Source organism: Aquarana catesbeiana, linkage group LG08, assembly GCF_042186555.1.
Source record: "Aquarana catesbeiana isolate 2022-GZ linkage group LG08, ASM4218655v1, whole genome shotgun sequence".
Taxonomy (NCBI): Eukaryota; Metazoa; Chordata; class Amphibia; order Anura; family Ranidae; genus Aquarana; species Aquarana catesbeiana.
This window is the reverse complement of record NC_133331.1, coordinates 48,209,532-48,232,301: the sequence shown is the minus strand read 5'-3', so window position 1 is coordinate 48,232,301 and position 22,770 is coordinate 48,209,532. Positions and strand designations below refer to the sequence as shown.

The 22,770-nt window shown below is 43.5% G+C and overlaps 1 pseudogene; it reads right to left on the bottom strand.

The window, feature by feature from the left end:
- The window catches only part of LOC141106659 (pancreatic lipase-related protein 2-like), a 31,496-nt pseudogene extending 9,649 nt beyond the window's left edge, over window positions 1–21,847 (bottom strand).
- Between the last annotated feature and the right edge of the window lie 923 nt (window positions 21,848–22,770).

Here is a 22,770-nt window from a genome sequence, read left to right as displayed (position 1 = left end):
TAGAGGATAGGACGCACGTCTGTATGTAGAGGATAGGACGCACGTCTGTATGTAGAGGATAGGACACACATCTGTATGTAGAGGATAGGACACACGTCTGTATGTAGAGGATAGGACACACATCTGTATGTAGCGGCTAGGACGCACGTCTGTATGTATCGGATAGGACACACGTCTGTATGTAGAGGATAGGACACACGTCTGTATGTAGAGGATAAAACACACGTCTGTATGTAGAGGATAGGACGCACGTCTGTATGTAGAGGATAGGACGCACGTCTGTATGTAGAGGATAGGACACACGTCTGTATGTAGAGGATAGGACACACGTCTGTATGTAGAGGATAGGACACACGTCTGTATGTAGAGGATAGGACACACGTCTGTATGTAGAGGATAGGACACACGTCTGTATGTAGCGGATAGGACGCACGTCTGTATGTAGAGGATAGGACGCACGTCTGTATGTAGAGGATAGGACGCACGTCTGTATGTAGAGGATAGGACGCACGTCTGTATGTAGAGGACAGGACGCATGTCTGTATATAGAGGATAGGACACACGTCTGTATGTAGAGGATAGGACGCACGTCTGTATGTAGCGGATAGGACGCACGTCTGTATGTATCAGATAGGACACACGTCTGCATGTAGAGGATAGGACACACGTCTGTATGTAGAGGATAGGACACACGTCTGTATGTAGAGGATAGGACACACGTCTGTATGTAGATAGGACACACGTCTGTATGTAGGATAGGATGCATGTCTGTATGTAGAGGATAGGACACACGTCTGTATGTAGCGGATAGGACGCATGTCTGTATGTAGAGGATAGGACACACGTCTGTATGTAGAGGATAGGACGCATCTGTATGTAGAGGATAGGACACACGTCTGTATGTAGAAGATAGGACGCACGTCTGTATGTAGCGGATAGGACACACGTCTGTATGTAGAAGATAGGACGCACATCTGTATGTAGCGGATAGGACGCATGCCTGTATGTAGAGGATAGGATGCACGTCTGTATGTAGAGGATAGGACGCACGTCTGTATGTAGAGGATAGGACGCACGTCTGTATGTAGAGTATAGGACGCACCTCTGTATGTAGAGGATAGGACACACGTCTGTATGTAGAGGATAGGACACACGTCTGTATGTAGGATAGGATGCATGTCTGTATGTAGAGGATAGGACACACGTCTGTATGTAGCGGATAGGACGCATGTCTGTATGTAGAGGATAGGACACACGTCTGTATGTAGAGGATAGGACGCATCTGTATGTAGAGGATAGGACACACGTCTGTATGTAGAAGATAGGACGCACGTCTGTATGTAGCGGATAGGACACACATCTGTATGTAGAAGATAGGACGCACGTCTGTATGTAGCGGATAGGACGCACGTCTGTATGTAGAGGATAGGACGCACCTCTGTATGTAGAGGATAGGACGCACGTCTGTATGTAGAGGATAGGACGCACGTCTGTATGTAGAGGATAGGACGCACGTCTGTATGTAGAGGATAGGACGCACGTCTGTATGTAGAGGATAGGACACACGTCTGTATGTAGAGGATAGGACACACATCTGTATGTAGCGGATAGGACACACGTCTGTATGTAGAGGATAGGACGAACGTCTGTATGTAGAGGATAGGACGCACGTCTGTATGTAGAGGATAGGACGCACGTCTGTATGTAGAGTATAGGACGCACCTCTGTATGTATCGGATAGGACACACATCTGTATGTAGAGGATAGGACACACGTCTGTATGTAGTGGATAGGACACACGTCTGTATGTAGAGGATAGGACACACGTCTGTATGTAGAGGATAGGACGCACGTCTGTATATAGAGGATAGGACACACGTCTGTATGTAGAGGATAGGACGCACGTCTGTATGTAGAGGACAGGACGCACGTCTGTATGTAGAGGATAGGACGCACGTTTGTATGTAGAGGATAGGACGCACGTCTGTATGTAGCGGATAGGACGCACGTCTGTATGTAGCGGATAGGACGCACATCTGTATGTAGCGGCTAGGACGCACGTCTATATGTATCGGATAGGACGCACGTCTGTATGTATCGGATAGGACACACGTCTGTATGTAGAGGATAGGACACACGTCTGTATGTAGAGGATAGGACGCACGTCTGTATGTAGAGGATAGGACGCACGTCTGTATGTAGAGGATAGGACGCACGTCTGTATGTAGAGGATAGGACGCACGTCTGTATGTAGAGGATAGGACACACGTCTGTATGTAGAGGATAGGACACACGTCTGTATGTAGAGGATAGGACACACGTCTGTATGTAGAGGATAGGACACACGTCTGTATGTAGAGGATAGGACACACGTCTGTATGTAGAGGATAGGACACACGTCTGTATGTAGAGGATAGGACACACGTCTGTATGTAGAGGATAGGACGCACGTCTGTATGTAGAGGATAGGACACACGTCTGTATGTAGCGGATAGGACACACGTCTGTATGTAGAGGATAGGACGCACGTCTGTATGTAGAGGATAGGACACACGTCTGTATGTAGAGGATAGGACGCACGTCTGTATGTAGAGGATAGGACACACGTCTGTATGTAGCGGATAGGACACACGTCTGTATGTAGAGGATAGGACACACGTCTGTATGTAGCGGATAGGACACACGTCTGTATGTAGAGGATAGGACGCACGTCTGTATGTAGAGGATAGGACGCACGTCTGTATGTAGAGGATAGGACGCACGTCTGTATGTAGAGGACAGGACGCATGTCTGTATATAGAGGATAGGACACACGTCTGTATGTAGAGGATAGGACGCACGTTTGTATGTAGAGGATAGGACGCACGTCTGTATGTAGCGGATAGGACGCACGTCTGCATGTAGAGGATAGGACACACGTCTGCATGTAGAGGATAGGACACACGTCTGTATGTAGAGGATAGGACACACATCTGTATGTAGCGGATAGGACACACGTCTGTATGTAGAGGATAGGACACACGTCTGTATGTAGAGGATAGGACACACGTCTGTATGTAGCGGATAGGACACACGTCTGTATGTAGAGGATAGGACGCACGTCTGTATGTAGAGGATAGGACACACGTCTGTATGTAGAGGATAGGACGCACGTCTGTATGTAGAGGATAGGACACACGTCTGTATGTAGCGGATAGGACACACGTCTGTATGTAGAGGATAGGACACACGTCTGTATGTAGCGGATAGGACACACGTCTGTATGTAGAGGATAGGACGCACGTCTGTATGTAGAGGATAGGACGCACGTCTGTATGTAGAGGATAGGACGCACGTCTGTATGTAGAGGACAGGACGCATGTCTGTATATAGAGGATAGGACACACGTCTGTATGTAGAGGATAGGACGCACGTTTGTATGTAGAGGATAGGACGCACGTCTGTATGTAGCGGATAGGACGCACGTCTGCATGTAGAGGATAGGACACACGTCTGCATGTAGAGGATAGGACACACGTCTGTATGTAGAGGATAGGACACACATCTGTATGTAGCGGATAGGACACACGTCTGTATGTAGAGGATAGGACGAACGTCTGTATGTAGAGGATAGGACGCACGTCTGTATGTAGAGGATAGGACGCACGTCTGTATGTAGAGTATAGGACGCACCTCTGTATGTAGAGGATAGGACACACGTCTGTATGTAGAGGATGGGACACACGTCTGTATGTAGCAGATAGGAAACATGTCTGTATGTAGTGGATAGGACACACGTCTGTAAATAGCGGATAGGACACACGCCTGTATGTAGAGGATAGGACACACGTCTGTATGTAGCGGATAGGACGCACGTCTGTATGTAGCGGATAGGACGCACGTCTGTATGTAGATAGGACACATGTCTGTATGTAGGATAGGATGCATGTCTGTATGTAGAGGATAGGACACACGTCTGTATGTAGAGGATAGGACACACGTCTGTATGTAGAGGATAGGACACACGTCTGTATGTAGAGGATAGGACGCATCTGTATGTATTGGATAGGACACACGTCTGTATGTATCGGATAGGACACACGTCTGTATGTATCGGATAGGACACACGTCTGTATGTAGAGGATAGGACACACGTCTGTATGTAGAGGATAGGACACACGTCTGTATGTAGAGGATAGGACACACGTCTGTATGTAGAGGATAGGACACACGTCTGTATGTAGAGGATAGGACACACGTCTGTATGTAGAGGATAGGACACACGTCTGTATGTAGAGGATAGGACACACGTCTGTATGTAGAGGATAGGACGCACGTCTGTATGTAGAGGATAGGACGCACGTCTGTATGTAGAGGATAGGACACACGTCTGTATGTAGAGGATAGGACACATGTCTGTATGTAGAGGATAGGACACACGTCTGTATGTAGCGGATAGGACACACGTCTGTATGTAGAGGATAGGACGCACGTCTGTATGTAGAGGATAGGACGCACGTCTGTATGTAGAGGATAGGACGCACGTCTGTATGTAGAGGACAGGACGCATGTCTGTATGTAGCGGATAGGACACACGTCTGTATGTAGCGGATAGGACACACGTCTGTATGTAGAGGATAGGACGCACGTCTGTATGTAGAGGATAGGACGCACGTCTGTATGTAGCGGATAGGACGCACGTCTGCATGTAGAGGATAGGACACACGTCTGTATGTAGAGGATAGGACGCACGTCTGTATGTAGAGGACAGGACGCACGTCTGTATATAGAGGATAGGACACACGTCTGTATGTAGAGGATAGGACGCACGTTTGTATGTAGAGGATAGGACGCACGTCTGTATGTAGCGGATAGGACGCACGTCTGCATGTAGAGGATAGGACACACGTCTGCATGTAGAGGATAGGACACACGTCTGTATGTAGAGGATAGGACACACATCTGTATGTAGCGGATAGGACACACGTCTGTATGTAGAGGATAGGACGAACGTCTGTATGTAGAGGATAGGACGCACGTCTGTATGTAGAGGATAGGACACACGTCTGTATGTAGAGGATAGGACACACGTCTGCATGTAGAAGATAGGACACACGTCTGTATGTATCGGATAGGACGCACGTCTATATGTATCGGATAGGACACGCGTCTGTATGTAGTGGATAGGACGCGTCTGTATGTAGAAGATAGGACACACGTCTGTATGTAGAGGATAGGACACACGTCTGTATGTAGTGGATAAGACACACGTCTGTTTACACCCGCCGCTCCATAGATAGAAATTGGAGGGACCGATCAAATTCAGCAGAAAAACGGCACATGGACTCAATCAGTCCATTAGTGTGAAAAGGGCCTAACTAGATTATTTGCTTTTCAGTAGCTATGGGAGACAATACTTGGGCACTGCCCAAGGGCCACCGGGTCAGTGGGGGGCCCCATGAAAGGCTCCTGGGATCCGGTGATAATAAAGCGGTAGTAAACTTCACTAACATTACTACTTTTCAGAGGCCCAGAGGTAGGTTATGCCATAATGTACAAGTATGCACAGCACATTAGCACATTAGGGTACACTTACCTGTCAGACTGAGCCCTCCAGCGCTGCACTGTGATCAATCTGGTGGGTCCCAGGCGCTTCCATTTTCACCCGGTCTTCCTTACGGGTTCTGTGCCTTCGGTCACTTGCCTTGGCCGGGCTGCGCTGATGTCACTCCCACGCATGCTCATGCACATCCTCTCTCCCTCATCCCCCCTCTCTCTCTCATCCTCCCTCCTTTACCCCTCACCCCTCTCTCATCCCCTTTCTTTCTCTCTCATTCTCCCTCTATCTATTTAATTTAATTTATTATAACAAAAAATTGTTTGCATTTTCATTTTTTTATTTATTTTTAATAAAAAGCCCCACCAAACTCCTCAGCAACAGGCCCATGATGTTCTTAATCTGGCCCTGCTATCAGTACAGGCAGTCTCCGAGTTACAAACATCCGACTTACATAAGACTCATACTGACAAACGGAGGCAGACAAAAGGAAGGGAGAGGAAGTCTACCCCTAGGAAGGGAAATTCATTCCTGTAATGCCCCGTACACACGACTGGATTTTCCGACAACAAATGTTGGATGTGAGCTTGTTGTCGGAAAGTCTGACCGTGTGTACGCTCCATCGAACATTTGCTGTCGGAATTTCCGCCCACAAATGTTTGAGAGCAGATTCTCACATTTTCCACCAACAAAACTTGTTGTCAGAATTTCCAATCGTGTGTGCACAAGTCTATCGCACAAAAGTTCACGCATGCTCGGAATCAATTGGCTATTGAACTTCCATTTTCTCGGCTTGTCATATGTCTTGTACGTCACCGCGTTCTCACCACGTTCGGAATTTTGGGCCAACATTTGTGTGTATGCAAGACAAGTTTGAGCCAACATCCTTCGGAAAAAAAAACACGGTTTTGTTGTTGGAAAATCCGATTGTGTGTACGGGGCTTTAGAGTTATAGGGGCTTTAGAGTTGTTTCCACGACAACCCAAAATTTTCAAAATCCAATTATCACAGGGACAGAAAGTGAGGTGAAATCTTCTGAACAGGGGCACAGACAGCTAAACAAACCTTACAGGGGTCTTAACCCTTCCCTATGCTATCTACAAAACTTGGCTGGAGCTACACTTAAAAAATGTACCTGTTCCAACTTACATATACATTCAACTTAAGAGCAAACGTACAGACCCTATCTTGTTTGTAACCTGGGGACTGCCTGTAGTATAAAACATTATCTTATCTATATTGTACCAGGTGATCAAAAAATGTCATATCTCTGCTGTTTATGAATATTTCTCTAGATTAGAAGGAGCCATAGACATTGAAAGGTAAATTTCTGAATCTCCAATCTGCTTGGAAGCCAGAGCAACTGTACACGTGCCCACTTCCAACAATTTGTGCAGCACTTTACAAATATTGTACATTCACATCAGACCCTACCCTCAAAAGAGCTTACATTCTAGGATGTATACAGGTACTAGGGATAAGGCTAAAGTACTAACCACCAAGACAAAACTTAAATTCATTTAAATATTGCTTATATCTAAATGTAAGATTTGGCCTTTGACCTGCACATAATGTCACATATAAAACCTTTCCTAATTAGTTAATGTTAAAGAATAACTAAAGGCAAAACTTTTTATTTACTTTTGGATAGAGCAGAGATGGATTAGAAATCTTGTCAATTTTTATTGATGTCTGTGTCCCCGTTAAGGAGATTCACCCTCTCTATTTGTCCTGTTTACCATTATCATTAAAAGTGAAAGTAAGAGAAAATCCCAAAATTTTGAGTTCTCCCCAGAAAAGTGATAGAGGGGAAATTTTCCCACGGGGACGCTAGTTCTGGTGACTTGGGGGTCCCCATGGAATTCCCTTAATTTTCTAGGGATTTTCTTTCACTTCCTGTTTGCCTATGAGACCAGAAGTGAAGGGAAAACTCTGCAATGCTACACAGATTTGGACGGGGGTTATAACCCTCCCATACACTATCCAAAATGAGAAAAAAAGTTTTGTCTATAGTTCTACTTTAACTCTTTTCTTTTATCGTTAACATGTAGTGATCCTTTTTTAACATATTAATACACGTGGTACATGGCTTATGAAGGAGAAAATAGTGAAGGGTCATCTAACCTGTTTAGTCACTATTTCCCCCTAGAACCCTCATTACTGGGGGGTGAGGTTTGCATTGAGTGCTAGAGGTAAGAAGCTACGACATCCATAGATTTCCCCTGACTTTGTCTATTTGCCCCATATTGACAATATGTCCATTAAAGTATGCTGTAAGCAAGCATTTGGCAACTTGCACAGTAGAGTGGGGACTGACCAGAGAGGGATCACTTAGACGCAGTTGACCAGCTTGAACACATATTGCAATATACGCAAACCAAAAACCCCTGGAAGAGTTTGCTAGTAATATGTAAAAGTGTATAGCAGTGTGCAGAGGGTTAATTTAGAAATTTTAGTGTTCACAATGGAAACTGTCCCCAGACTGTGTGCACATTCATAGAAAAAAAATTACTACACAACCTAATACATTCCATCACCACAGTGACCCTTACACACTGGCACCATCTACAGTATAGGGTGAATAATACCAAGGACTCACCCAGGTTGGCAGCAGTGGAAGAGCTATCAGTGTGGATGACATCAACAAAGAGTGCATCTAATGGATCCAGTCTGACCTCAGCCGGGGTATCCTGGAAATAGGGCTGAGCCGGGTCCAATCCTGAATCGGAAATCACCAAAATGGGTAAGTACCAATGTTCCTCTAAGGATGGCACTTTATATCTGTAAATCAGTTATTTTCATAAAGCATTTTTTTTTAATAAAATCTGCCATAAGAGTTATATGGATGTTGCAAGTCCAGACTCCTCCTTCAAGTAGATAGATGTGTGGTACTGCTAAAAAGGTAGTGGTCAGGATTAAGAATAAGCTTATAGTTTGGTCTAAACACCACTTTGGACCAAACTTGGGCTGTTTAGGGATTTGAATGAATGCCCAAACATTTGTCTGTTCAGCGGGTATCAAACATCATGTATAATAGCAGTCAATAGCTATCACTGTTATACTTAACAGCTTCTGGCTGTCAATGGTTGAAAGGCCCCTTTCACACTGGGGCGGTTTGCAGGCGTTATTGCGCTAAAAATAGCACCTGCAAACCGCCCCTAAACAGCCTCCGCTGTTTGTTCAGTGTGAAAGCCCTCGGGCTTTCACACTGAAGCGGTGCGCTGGCAGAAGAAAAAATCTCCTGCGAGCCGCATCTTTGGAGCGGTGAATTCACCGCTCCTGAACCGCTTCTGCCCACTGAAATCAATAGGACAGCGCGGCTATACCGCGGTAATACCGCAGCTATAGCCGCGCTATACGAGGGGTTTTAACCCTTTTTCAGCCGCCAGCGGGGGGTTAAAACAGCACAGCTAGCGGCCGAATACCGCGGTAAAACAGCGCTAAAAATAGCGCTGTTTTACCGCCGACGCCCCCTACCGCCCCAGTGTGAAAGGGGCCTAAAGGTGGAGTGGAGCCCTAACAACCAATGACCTCACTGGCCATATGCACATACAAAGCTGGAAATCCTCAGCTGTGTAAGCAAAGAATCCAAAGATAGGTTAAAAAAAATATGGTGCAAGGGTTCTCCCAAAATCCATACCAGGCCCTACGGGTCTGGTATGGATTTTAAGGGGGAATCCCATGCAACAAGAAAAAAATTTATGAGGTCATCTTAAAAAAATCACACCAGGCTCTTATGGAAGCATGAACCCTCACTCCTCCTGAACCATAACAGACCCTAGACCCTATGCCCTTAACATGGGGGTGGGAGACCCCCACGGCAGAGCTTTTTGTCCCCATGTTAATGGGTTCAAGGGCATCTTCCTCACAACCCTGGCCCAGTGCTTGCGGGGGTCTGTGGGCCAGAGGCTTATCAGAGTCTGGAATCACCCCATTTGAATGAGTAAGTGGTACATAGTACTCGCATGAGTCCACGTGATGTCTTTTACTATACATGGTCATGTACATATGGCCATAAAGGCCACCCCGGCCCTTTTGTAAATATCAGTTGTCATCTGCCAGACCTTTCATTTGGTGGGTGTCCTATGCCAGACATGTGTTGGAGGTCTGAAGGTTTTATCTTTAAATTACTTGTCAAAAATTATGTATGTTTCTTATTTACACTTTACATTTTTTATGAATGAGCAGGGAAAGTATGTTCCCCTTACTCATTCAAATGGGGATGGGGTATCTGGGGGCTCTCTTATTGTTAAAGGGAGCTTCCAAAGTCTGATAAGTTCGTTACCCGTAGACCCCCACTACAACCAGGCAGGGTTGTGGTGAAGAGGCCTTTGTACCCATCAACATGAAGACAAAGTGCTTTACCAGGGCACTCCCTAGCAAGGTGCCCTCTCCCATATTGAAGGTATGTTTCCTGTTATGGTTCAGAAGGAAGGGAGCACATGCTCCTTCCTCCCTTTTCTGGCCTGCCAGGCTGTAAACTTAGATAAGTGTCTGGTATGGATTTTTATGGAGGACCTCATGCTTTTTTTTGTGGGGTTTCCCCTTAAAATCCATACTAGATCTGATATGATCTTATAGGAGACCCTTATCTGGGATAGATAAATGGAATCCCCTACCACTTTTTTTATAAACAGAACAATTGCCTGGGAGCCGTAATTTTGCCGGCAATTTAAACACTTTTTATAAACAGTAGTGTTGCTGCAGTAGGTAGATATACTTTGCAAAGATGCACTACTTCACAAGTAGGATCAGGGCATCCACCAGGGATTTTATTTAAAGAAATCTTTAAATAACATGTCTTTAAAAATTACAAAAATTGCTGCTTCCAGCATTTAAAAAAAATGAATTGAAAAAAATATATAATTTATCAAAATGATCATTTATTTCATAGGAAACCAATGTGCAGCCACACATTTCAATGAATGTTGACTCCTTCTTCAGGGCTTGGGAAAAGTCTTGTGATTGGGTTTATCCTGTGCATAAATTAAAGACTGGAGTGAAGATATGGGAAGCTGGGTGAGCAGTGTCCTGTGTCTGCGGTATTGGCTCTACTTTGCTTCCCTCGAAAATAAAAATTGTCAAATGAATTACATAGTTGTACAACTGTTTGTACCTAGTTGCTCCTCACCACACTACCATGGGTTGACCTCTGTTTCTGCCAGCTTCCTGGTTTTCAGCAATCAGTGTAGTGTTTAGAAGGCAGGAGTACTATGTGTGGCCAATCCTGGAGAACCCACCAGTGATTCTGGAAATTCCCGGCCTCCTCTTCCCGGCCTCCCCAGTGGCGTGAGCCCCCAGACTATGTCCAATGAGATGGATATTAGATGGAAAATAGTAAAAACTTGTCCTAGATGAGGAACAAAACTAAAAGTAAGGTTGATTAGGGGATATAAAGCTTTCTCTCTCTATGTCTTAACCTCCATTTTTTTACCCCCCCCTATCTCCCTTATTTCAACTTTACCCCACTTTATCCCCCTTTCTATCTCTTACTCCAACCCTCCATTCTATCCCTCTCCCTCTCTTTCACTCTCTCTTCCTTTAACTTTTTTCTCTCTTTCTCTCCTTTCACTTCCATTTACACTTACATCTTTAACTGTTTAGCTGCAGAACAAAATTAAGCCTGGTACACACAATGAGAATGTGTGTACACATCGCCTGTTTTATTTTGCCGGCTAGTCTCATATCGAAACCTTATAGGTTACTAGAGTTACTAAAATTCTTGTAAAACTGAATACAACTTCTTGTAATGATGTAATGTATTGTATTGTGTTGTAATGTATTATTTAGTTTCCGAGCATGCGCTGTCTTGGTCAATCAATTTTTTTACTATGCTATACTGACTAAATGGAAATAGTTTGTTCTGTATCTTGCGAAAAAAAAAATTTTTTTGCTTGTACGTCCTAATATTTTTACCTGAACTGTTGTGATCAGCTCTTGAAAGCAGTGTACTAATTATCAGATTATAGAACAATCACTCCAAAAATATTTTTTTCCTCCGATTTTAGCTAAAATCTGACTGTTGCACAGAGGAGGGGGGCAAACCATCACAATGCACCAACAACTGGAAATCCAGCGCTATTCAGGAATTTTACAGCTCACATTTAGCACTCTGTAATGCGCAAATGTGAACTATCTGTGCATTGTGGGGGGCACTGCTTTAAAAAAAAAAAGTGTGCAGGTCGTTTTTTCTGTTTGCACATTAATGCAATGCATAGGGATCTAGTTATAAAAAAAAAAATTGTTAGATGGACGTCACAGGCATTCACCGAGCATGCATGAATTCTGGCCATACTTTGCCTAGATGTACTATGATCGTCAGCTCCATCTAGTGACCATATTGTGTATTTCTTTTAAATAGCACAATTAGGGAAAATACTGCATTCTAACCACTAGATGGAGCTGACCGTAATAGGTAATCACTGTATAAAGCACAATACAGTTAGAATCTGTGAGGGATTGGTGAAAGCTTGTGACATTTGTGCAACAATTTTTGTAAAAAGACTCCATTTTGTGAATGGGGCCTCATGGAAAATTTCTACTCTTGCTAAAAAAAATGTAACATATATAGAAATTAAACAAACATGTTCAGTTCCTGCCCACAATCAATAAATCATAATTATTCTGGAAACTTCGTGAACCAGAAGAAAATATATTGGTGAAAAATAGGAAATTACTTTTTTGCAATGCTGAATACTCTGTACTCTAGCCGTTACAACATTTTGGAACATTAGTCCAAAAATATTTTTTAAAGACAACATTTTTCCATGTTTTGCTCAAAATGGAAGAAATTTTGATTTTTTCTTATACCTGAAGAACATTGATCAAATAGGCCACCTCCGCCCCGACAACTCGGATATTATTAGCAGCCTGAGTGTAGAATTCCCGGGATCCAGCACCCCAATCCACACAGATACAATTCACATCTTCCACTTGTAGCATCATCTGGAGGAAATATCAAATATAAAAACGTATCCCTTATTCCATAGAACGGTGAGGGTTCAAACAACTGTGGTTAGTGGGTTTTGCAGTGCAGCTGGAATTCACTGGGTCCAAACACTGCAGATAATGATAAACCAAGCTAATTTAGATATCAACAGGTGGAAATGTCAGATGAATGCGTGGAGAATGTAATGTTCACCCTGTTCTTACATACAATGAATGTTACAGTAAAGACCTTAAAGCCCCATTCCGGGCTAAGTATGACCCCCATCCCTTCCCTCTCACCCCCCTTACCAATCCTGCTGTAGTGTTTGCATTTTCCTTTCCTGGTGAAGCCATATATACGCCTCTATAACCCCCATCTGAGTCCCTTGGCACTGCCATTTACACATGCCGCAGACCACCGACACTGCACAGAGATTCCTTCCACCCCCCCCCCCCCCCACACTGACGTCAGTGATCTTCAAGATCCTAAGAGGACCTGCCACTGGACATCCAATAGGAAGTGTCCACACCACAGAATGCCTACCCAAAGAGGGACCTATCTTGGAAGTAAACAGCGCATATGGCCATGGCTTCAGGTTTTTTACTAAAACGTTCTATTAAAGGGGAGTGCGAGGGAAATGTGGGAGAGGAACAACTTTAACCCAGAAAGGGGCTGTACCTTTGGTAAATACATTTTGGATTTCTGTGTAAACGTGAAGTATTTTGGATCTTCATATTGTAGACCAGAATTCCCAACAGTTTGAACTTTGAATGGGATCTGACACATTTTTACACCTGAATGATAAATTGGATTTATTTTTGAATGGGAATATCCATTTTTTTTGTGGTTTTTGGTTACTCCTTTAGAGAGACCAGTGAACAGATTTGATTCTAGCAATCATTTTAAAATTTGTTTGCTTTAGGTCAGCTTTATTTATGCATATATACAGTATATTCCCCACAATTGTGTACATATGTTTTTAATCTTTAATATCCATGTTTTTTGTTAATTTTAAGTTTTTGTTTATTTTTCAATTTTTCTTTTATTTTGTTATTTACTATACTATGAGCTCCATCTCTGTGCATGGGTGCATTTAAGTGCTGTTACCACTTTTGTGTGTGTCCCTACTGCACATGTGTGAAGCTCGAGATGATGGTTGCAGTTAATTGATTGTGCTCACCTGTTTCTTTATTCAATATCATTATATATAGAGTGTGCAGGCTACCTATCTTTTCCCTCCCCTGCCTTATCAACACTGGTTGTTTTTGGGGATTTTGTACAGGAATAAAGCCGTTTTTGCAAGGATTGAGTGCGCAGCCATTCTATCTTTTGTGTACCCAAAGAAGGACCTATCTTGGAAGTAAACAGAAGAGGAAAAGACTTGGACCGGCAGCACATATGGCCATGGCTTCAGGTTTTTTACTAAAACGTTCCATTAAAGGGGGGTTGGAGGAAGATGTGGGAGAGGGACAACTTTTAACCCTTGATAAAACCCATGTGACTGGGTGAAACATGTCGGTCATGACATCACGGCAGTGACGTTTTTACGTCACGGATGACGCACCGTGTTTCACCAGCGCAATACACACCTTGAGGATAGTGGGAGCCATCCTCGTCTAAACAACCAGGATGGCGTGTCTAGACGGCTCAACAACGCCACAGCGCAACAGACGGACCTTTACTGTGATACTCTCTGGACTCCTATATGGCAATCGAGCATCCCGGATGACTGCAACTGGGCAGTGTGAGACTCTCCTACAGACGGATCCTCATGGAGATACCCGAGACACTTGCCAGCCAACAGAGACTCCTGCTTAATTGTTGGGTGAGCGGACCATTGGTCCTCTGACTGTCTAATCACTCCATAGCTATCCTGGTTCTGACTTGTTGTTAACTTCTACCCACTGTCCCAATTATTACCCCTTCCACGAGCTACCTCTGTCAATACGGTTCTGTCTGAGGCTACAATATTGACTGATAGTGGCTATATGGCACCTTTTACAGTCTACACCATTAATTCCCTACAGTCAATCTAGCCTTCTTAGTGGCGCTGGCTCTATAGGGTGGGGCCTGATGACCAATGGTGGCTGGATATGCATGTGCCCTGATGGTGCTTGACACCTGGACTTACGTGCCTACATAACCGTCACCTCCTGTACTTGCCATTTAATCCTATTTTGGTGTACATGGTGTGTGCTTGCTGTATGATACGACACAGCTGCTTTTACACAGACAACATTGTCTTATTTTAATGTAGAGTCTAGGTGTTGGTGGTGGGTACATCGTTTTTGTGTTCCTGTAAACTAATTCTGCAATAAAACTTTTTCCCTATATAAGTTGCTCGGTTGTCACCTGCTGGTGGCGCTGTCAGACCTTTGGCCCGCAGTACTGGTGTCCACCAGTGAGTGTCTCCTAGCAGTCTGGAACTGTCAGGAAATGTTTCACCTGCTGGTGGCACTGTCTGATCTTTGGACTGCAGTACTGGTGTCCACCAGTGGGTGTCTCCTGCCAGTGTGGAGCCGACATCTCCTGCGATCAGGCGTCACCTGAGGCTAATTGCAGGACATGTGTACTTATACCCAGCAAGCACTCACACACTGGCCTTGATATTGTCCTTGAACCCTGACCTGTATCCTGTGATTCTGAGAACTTGAACCTGTACCTGTATTTGTACCTGTTCCTGTCCATCCTGTGATCCTGTATTCCTGTACCTCTGCCCTGCAGCCTGATCTCTTTCACCTTTTTCCTGTCCTGTCTTGCTCCTTGCCCCCATCTGCTGATCTCCCGTTTATGACCCTGGCCTGACTGCGTTTACAATTCTGGTATTCCCTATCTATTGTACATACCTGTTTTGTGTGTTATTTGCGGGTCACTGTCTGGTTGTTGGATTGATGTACACTGTTTGGTATTGAAGGTGAATGTCAACTATTCAATTATGGGAAAATCCTGGGTGAAAACAGTGATACAGTAAATATACCGCAACAAAAACTATTTTATTGGGATATATAAATAAAAGGTAACCTTTTCTGGAGACAATGTTGATCCACACCCCCCCCCTATGGAGTGATCAATTGTTTATAATTTTGGTCACATGGTTAGCTCTGAAGACAGCCTCCAGGGATAGCAAACATGTCAAGTTTTCTGCCCATACTAAAATTACAAGCAGTGTTACCAGCCTTGCCTAGTGTAACATTTCTGGACTACAGAACTTATGTTATAGATAAAAGGAGATGGGGAGGTCTTCTGTAGTTCTAACACACTTCCTCCGCTAAGGTGACAATGCAAAACCTCCATAGATACAGTGCAGTGAGTAAGTTTTGTCACCCTAGGATATGAAGCTAGTAGTAGTTGCATTCAACGGAACTTGTGCTGTAATGTTCAAGATCTTTTGTAGCTCCCCAAGTCACTTTTTCAGTTTCAATAAGTGATAGGAACATACCAAAATATTTATATCCACACAAGAAAAACATACAGTACACATTATTCTATGACTGTAGAATGTGCATGTGTTGATGTCCATGAACGGGATCGGAGGTGTGAAATTCCTCATTACATAATACTCTTTTGGATGGCATGAAGCTTGAATAGATGTTAAGTCAGCTATAGGCGGATCTATATTCATCCAGTTCAGCAGGAACTGGCTACATTTCGATTCATCTACGGGCAGGCTGGTTGTACTGAAGTCAATCTATCAATCGACTTCAGTACAACCATCCTGTCTGTTTTTTTTTTTTTGCCCGATAACTGCCATTGGCTATAGCTGCCAGCAGTGATCATTGTATTCTGCCAGTGGGGAAGCTCCCCGTTCTCCCTGTCAGCGGGATGGATTCAATTGTAAAATGTATGGCCTGCCTTATTTCCTCGATTTAATTGGCTGGTGGGAATTGTTGTCAGATCACTTAGGGTAGGGATATTAAAATGGAACTATATATAATTCTCATAACTTTCAGGTACACTGGACAATATGCTAAGTAGATCCTAAAGTGAACTAATAACTAGCTTTTGAATTTTCTAGACATGTGCACACTGAAATATTTTGTTTTGGAATTTTAGTTTCGTCCGAAAAATGCATTTATTTAGTTATTCCCGAGATTATTTTTTATTTATTTTGTTTCATTAAAAAATGCATTCGTATGAAAATCCAAGGTTGAATCTGTCAACTGAAGGCTTGTGGTGTCTGTCAGATGCTCTAAGAAGATTGGACGAAGCAGCTAAACTGTACGACGCCGCAATCGTACATTTCCGATCACATGCTCTGCCCACAAGCTATAGTAGAATTCTAATGCTGTTTGACTAGTAAAAATTATAATTATTAATTAATATTACTAGTCAAACAACATTAGAATTCTTCTATAGCCTATGGGCAGAGCATTTGACCGTAAATGTCCACTCGCAGCGATCATATGTTTTTAGCTGCTTTGTCGAATCCTTATGTCGAACGGTATTATACATATTTTTGATCGTATCGTATGATACGATACTTGTTTGTTTCTGTTCAAGTAACATTCATCATCATTTTACGTCCTTCACCCATTCCAGCAGCGACCACTAACAGCTCTTTTACTATTGTCTCTATAATGTCGAATCTTTTCTCTCTATGTCGAATAATCTTGGACTAATAGAGTTAGGTTAGGCACTTTTGACCGCAGGTTCAATAGACACAGATCGCTATTGTCACTGTCATGTCGAATCTTCTATCTATCTATATCGAACTGTTGTCGCAACGATACGAAAATGTAATGGATACGAAAATAAAGCATTTTTTTAATTTCGGATCTTTCGGATTCTGCTCCTTTGTTATCGTTTTGTTAACGAACATGAAAATCCCCGAAATTCGGACGAAAATGCATTCGGAAGATAACGAATGCACATGTCTAGAATTTTCAATATAATCTGTTCAAACAAAAAAAAAAAAATCAAAGAACTACTAACCTTTGGCTTTCCCTTGGGTCACCCAGGAAAAAACAACTTTTTCAGTACTTCATTATTATTGTTAACAAGCAAATATTCCTCATGTTAAATGGTTTGAAGTTTGAACTTTGATATCTAACTTTATTTTATTGCCTTTAATCACGACAATAAAAAAAAAAAACTTCACTACCAACTTAAGGATACAACACTTTGCCATTAGTTGTTGAGATCTACTCTAAATAAGGACAAATTTATAGGATATAACCTTAGCTATATATGTCTTAAGGATCAAGTACAATGTAATTCCTCCACATATTTAATGCTGGGTGATACGATTTGATTGTAAATGGCTGCACAAGTGCTCCTTGGAACTATACATGAAAGACAAATGGTATTGAAGACCCTAACCTCTGTTCAGAGCTGGTTGTTCTCTTTTGGTATAGTATTTGAGAATTGGTTGTCGTCCTCTGTCCAAAACCTTACTATCCTCGAAAGAAGGACAAGGTGGAGAATTCTGCTATTGTAACCTTAGAAACAAGATATAACTAATTTCCCATGCGGGATAGAAGGGCTAAATGCTGGGAAATTTCTAGTACCCATTGCCCTTTACACATGCCCTTCTCACCCCAGCTATAAACGAATAGATCTAGTTTCCATTTCCGTGTCCTTCCGGTTCCATATATAATGCACCTACCTTACACGTGTCCGAGAGCCAGATCTTCTCCCCGTTATCCAAATATCCGTGGATTATGAATCGTGATTTCCGACTGGTCTTGAAATGGGACTTGGAGATGGTTTGTGGTTTTCCAGCGCTGATCTCCTGATTTTAAATAGGTGGGATATTGTGAACTTTATTGATGAGAAGAAAAGTGGGATGGGGGTAACACAAGGATGAAGGTGTAGTAGTATTTATGTGTGAGGTTGGGGATAGATAATAGGAACACTGAGGGGTCAGGTAAGTTATATCTTTACAGAGGAAACTTACCTGATAGTTGTTGGGGTTGTCTCTGGTGTAGAGCAGGAATAGAGTATTTATCTCCTCTGGTGACCAGGGTAAGCGGTTAATCGGTCTCTGTGGAGTCCCTCACCAGGGAGGGTTCCCTGAGAAACAGCCAAGATGCTGATAGCACACCTCCCCTAGGAAGAGGAGACAAAAACAACCCAGGATCATTAAAGTGTATTTAAAGCCAAAACTTAGTTTTGGATGGAAGTGTTAGGTTTTTATAACTCGTATAAAAAGTTTAATGGGAGGGCATGACCAAAGAACTAGAGTAAAAGACCTTTTAATGTTGATTTTATGTTTAATCAAGCTTTATGAGAGGAATGCAAACAATATATGCCTACAAAACAGAGACAGATCTTGCTTAGGCAAGTTTGATCAAATACTGACAGCTCTGGATTATGACAATTGGAGAATAATGCAGATTAGAAGGTAGCATTATTAATAGAGCATATATATAAGGTACATTAACAAAACCTTTTAGGTGCTTTATAACTAATAAACAGTGTCATAAACAATATCAACCAACAAGGACAGGGTACTTGAAAAATGATGGGCCTACCAGCCCAACTTGCATAACGTAAAAAACAAATACAAGTGGGCGCCTCGATGTACAATATCTCACAAAAGTGAGTACACCCCCTCACATTTTTGTAAATATTTTATTATATCTTTTCATGTGACAACACTGAAGAAATGATACTTTGCTACAATGTAAAGTAGTGAGTGTACAGCTTGTAACACAGTGTAAATTTGCTGGCCCCTCAAAATAACTCAACACACAGCCATTAATGTCTAAAGCGCTGGCAACAAAAGTGAGTACGCCCCTAAGTTAAAATGTCCAAATTGGGCCCAATTAACCATTTTTCCTCCCCGGTGTCATGTGACTCATTAGTGTTACAAGGTCTCAAGTGTGAATGGAAAGCAGGTGTGTTAAATTTGGTTTTATCGCTCTCACTCTCTCTTACTGGTCACTGGAAGTTCAACATGGCACCTCATGGCAAAGAACTCTCTGAGGATCTGAAAAAAAGAATTGTTGCTCTACATAAAGATGGCCTAGGCTATAGGAAGATTGACAAGACCCTGGAACTGAGCTGCAACACGGTGGCCAAGATCATACAGCGGTTTAACAGGACAGGTTCCACTCAGAACAGGCCTCGCCATGGTCGACCAAATAAGTTGAGTGCGCATGCTCAGCGTCATATCCAGAGGTTGTCTTTGGGAAATAGACTTATGAGTGCTGCCAGCATTGCTGCAGAGGTTGAACGGGTCAGCCTGTCAGTGCTCAGACCATACGCCACACACTGCATCAAATTGGTCTGCATGGCTGTCGTCCCAGAAGGAAGCCTCTTCTAAAGATGATGCACAAGAAAGCCTGCAAACAGTTTGTTGAAGACAAGCAGACTAAGGACATGGATTACTGGAACCATGTCCTGTGGTCTGATGAGACCAAGATAAACTTATTTGGTTCAGATGGTGTCAAGCGTGTGTGGCGGCAACCAGGTGAGGAGTACAGAGACAAGTGTGTCTTGCCTACAGTCAAGCATGGTGGTGGAAGAGTCATGGTCTGGGGCTGCATGAGTGCTGCCAACACTGGGGAGCTACAGTTCATTGAGGGAACCATGAATGCCAACATGTATTGTGACATACTGAAGCAGAGCATGATCCCCTCCCTTCAGAGATTGGGTCACAGGGCAGTATTCCAACATGATAATGACCCCAAACACACCTCCAAGACGACCACTGCCATGCTAAAGAAGCTGAGGGTAAAGGTGAAGCATGTCTCCAGACCTAAACCCTATTAAGCATCTATGGGGCATCCTTAAATGGAAGGTGGAGGAGCACAAGGTCTCTAACACCCACCAGCTCCGTGATGTCATCATGAAGGAGTGGAAGAGGACTCCAGTGGCAACCTGTGAAGCTCTGGTAAACTCCATGCCCAAGATGGTTAAGGCAGTGCTGGAAAATAATGGTGGACACACAAAATATTGACACTTAGGGGTTTACTCACTTTTGTTGCCAGTGGTTTAGACATTAATGGCTGTGTGTTGAGTTATTTTGAGGGGACAGCAAATTTACACTGTTATACAAGCTGTACACTCACTACTTTACATTGTAGCAAAGTGTCATTTCTTCAGTGTTGTCACATGAAAAGATATAGTATTTACAAAAATGTGAGGGGTGTATTCACTTTTTGTGAGATACTGTAGATCAAACCACTGAGCGACGTGGGGGCGACTTGCGTACCTATTTTTGACAGGTACTCACTCCCACTTCCGGTCAAATCACTGTGGCATATCAACTGGAAGTCCAACCCCCCCCTTCCTGGTCGCAGTCTTCTGGGACATGTAGACTATGGTACCATTGACAAAGCGCAGCAAAGCTCGCGCATGCACAGTGGGCAGTCAGTGGTGAAGCCGGAAGGTGTCACGGCCGGCTGCACACAGTTAACATGTGGGCGCTGTGTAACGAAGACCAGTGAAGAACCGGCGCTGGATCCTTGGACAGGTAAGTGTCCTTTTTTATTAAAAGTCAGCAGCTACAGTATTTGTAGCTGCTGACTTTTGTTTTAACCACTTAAGGACCGAGCCGATTTGATGTGTACAAGTTAAAAACTGTTTTTTTTGCTAGAAAATGACTTAGAACCAAATATTATACTTTTTTTTCTAACACCCTAGAGTATAAATGGCGGTCATTGCAATACTTTCTGTCACACCGTATTTGCGCAAAAAAAAAAAAAAAAAAAAAAAAAAAAGGCCCCTTAAGAGCTATGGGTGGAAGTGACGTGTTCACGTCGCTTCCGCCCTGCAATGATATGGAGACGGGTGGGGGCTATCTTCCCCTCAATCATCTCCATGTCACACAAGGGACAATATCCGATCGCCTCCGTCGCTGCCAACGGCTCCGGTAAGCGGCGGAGGGCACCGGAGCGTGGCGGGAAGGGGCCCGCAGAGACCACTTTTATCTTGAAGCGGACCACCCGCTGAAGAAGAGGATACCGGGGTTATGGCAGCTAGCTGCTGTTATAACAACGATATCCCTCTTCAAAGTACTGAGGTATAACGATGGTGGGCGGAAGTTATTAATCCTCAGGTGAAGAACCGCTTTAAAGTTGATTAAGAGAGTTTTTTTGCGCTTTAAGATAATATTGTTGTCTTCGTTTGTTGAAAAAAAAAAATGTCTTTCCCCTCAAGGTCATTATGAAGAAGATGGAAAGAAACAGACTGTCCACTGATGGAGAAGATAAAAACCACATGGCCTGAAAAAGTGTGTAATGAACTTGCTACAGTTCATAAATAATTTGAAGGTTTTGTATGAAAAAGTTATTAGATGGCACAATTTATGTTGTTTTTAATATAAACTGATACTAGAAGGGGGATCTACCAGCTTGGCATTTTGTACAAGCCCCATAAAGATCAGGATCCACTATGGCACTGATGGCGAACCATGGCACATGTGCCACTGCCGGCATGTCGAGCCCTCTCTGTGGGCACGCCAGGAAAACTGAGAAGACACACCGACATCCATTTGTCCACACCGCACCACACCCCCCATCGCGAACTACATCTCCCACAAGTATGTAAGGACAGTGGTGACGTGTCCGAGGTGGGCGTGACTAAGAAGAAGAGGCCAGAGGTGACGTGCGGGTGGAAATCCAATCATGGAAGCTGTCTCATCCACACCGCACCCACCATCAAACTATATCTCCCACAAATCTCTGGGGTCAGCGGTGACATGCTGGGCGTGATAGAGAGAACATGTGGCTGGGATCAGAGGAGGCTTGTGGACAGGAATGAGCTGCTGGAGAGACTGGAGACAGGTGAGAGATGTGGAGTGGACATGTACAGTTTTAAGTCTGAAGAAAAAGGGTTCCCACCGCTCCAGGCATGTTATCCCATGGATAACCCACTCTGCACCACTCTCAGACATCAGGTGCTAGCACTGCAGACAATCAAGAAAGGTAGCTAAACGAATTGACACCTTTATTGTGCAAGATTAGTTAAAATCCAAAACGGTCAATCCATGTACAAAAAGCTAGCTGATCTTTTTGTAACTCTTCTGTACATGGATTGACTGATTTAGATTTTACTCAATTTTGCACAATAAAGGTGTTCATTCGGTGTGCGGCCATCCAGCTACCTTTCCTAATCTTATCAGTCCGTGGTGCTCCACTTTTTATGCCCCGTACAGACGGTCTGAATTTCCGACAGAAAAAGTCAGATGGGAGCTTTTGGTCGGATATTCCGACCGTGTGTAAGCCCCATCGGACTTTTTCTGTCAGCATTTCCGACGGACTTAAGAGAACATGTTCTAAATTTTTCCGTTGGAAATGCCAACAGAGGTTATCCCATTGGCAAGTCCGACTGTGTGTACACAGCATTAGAGGCAGAGGCT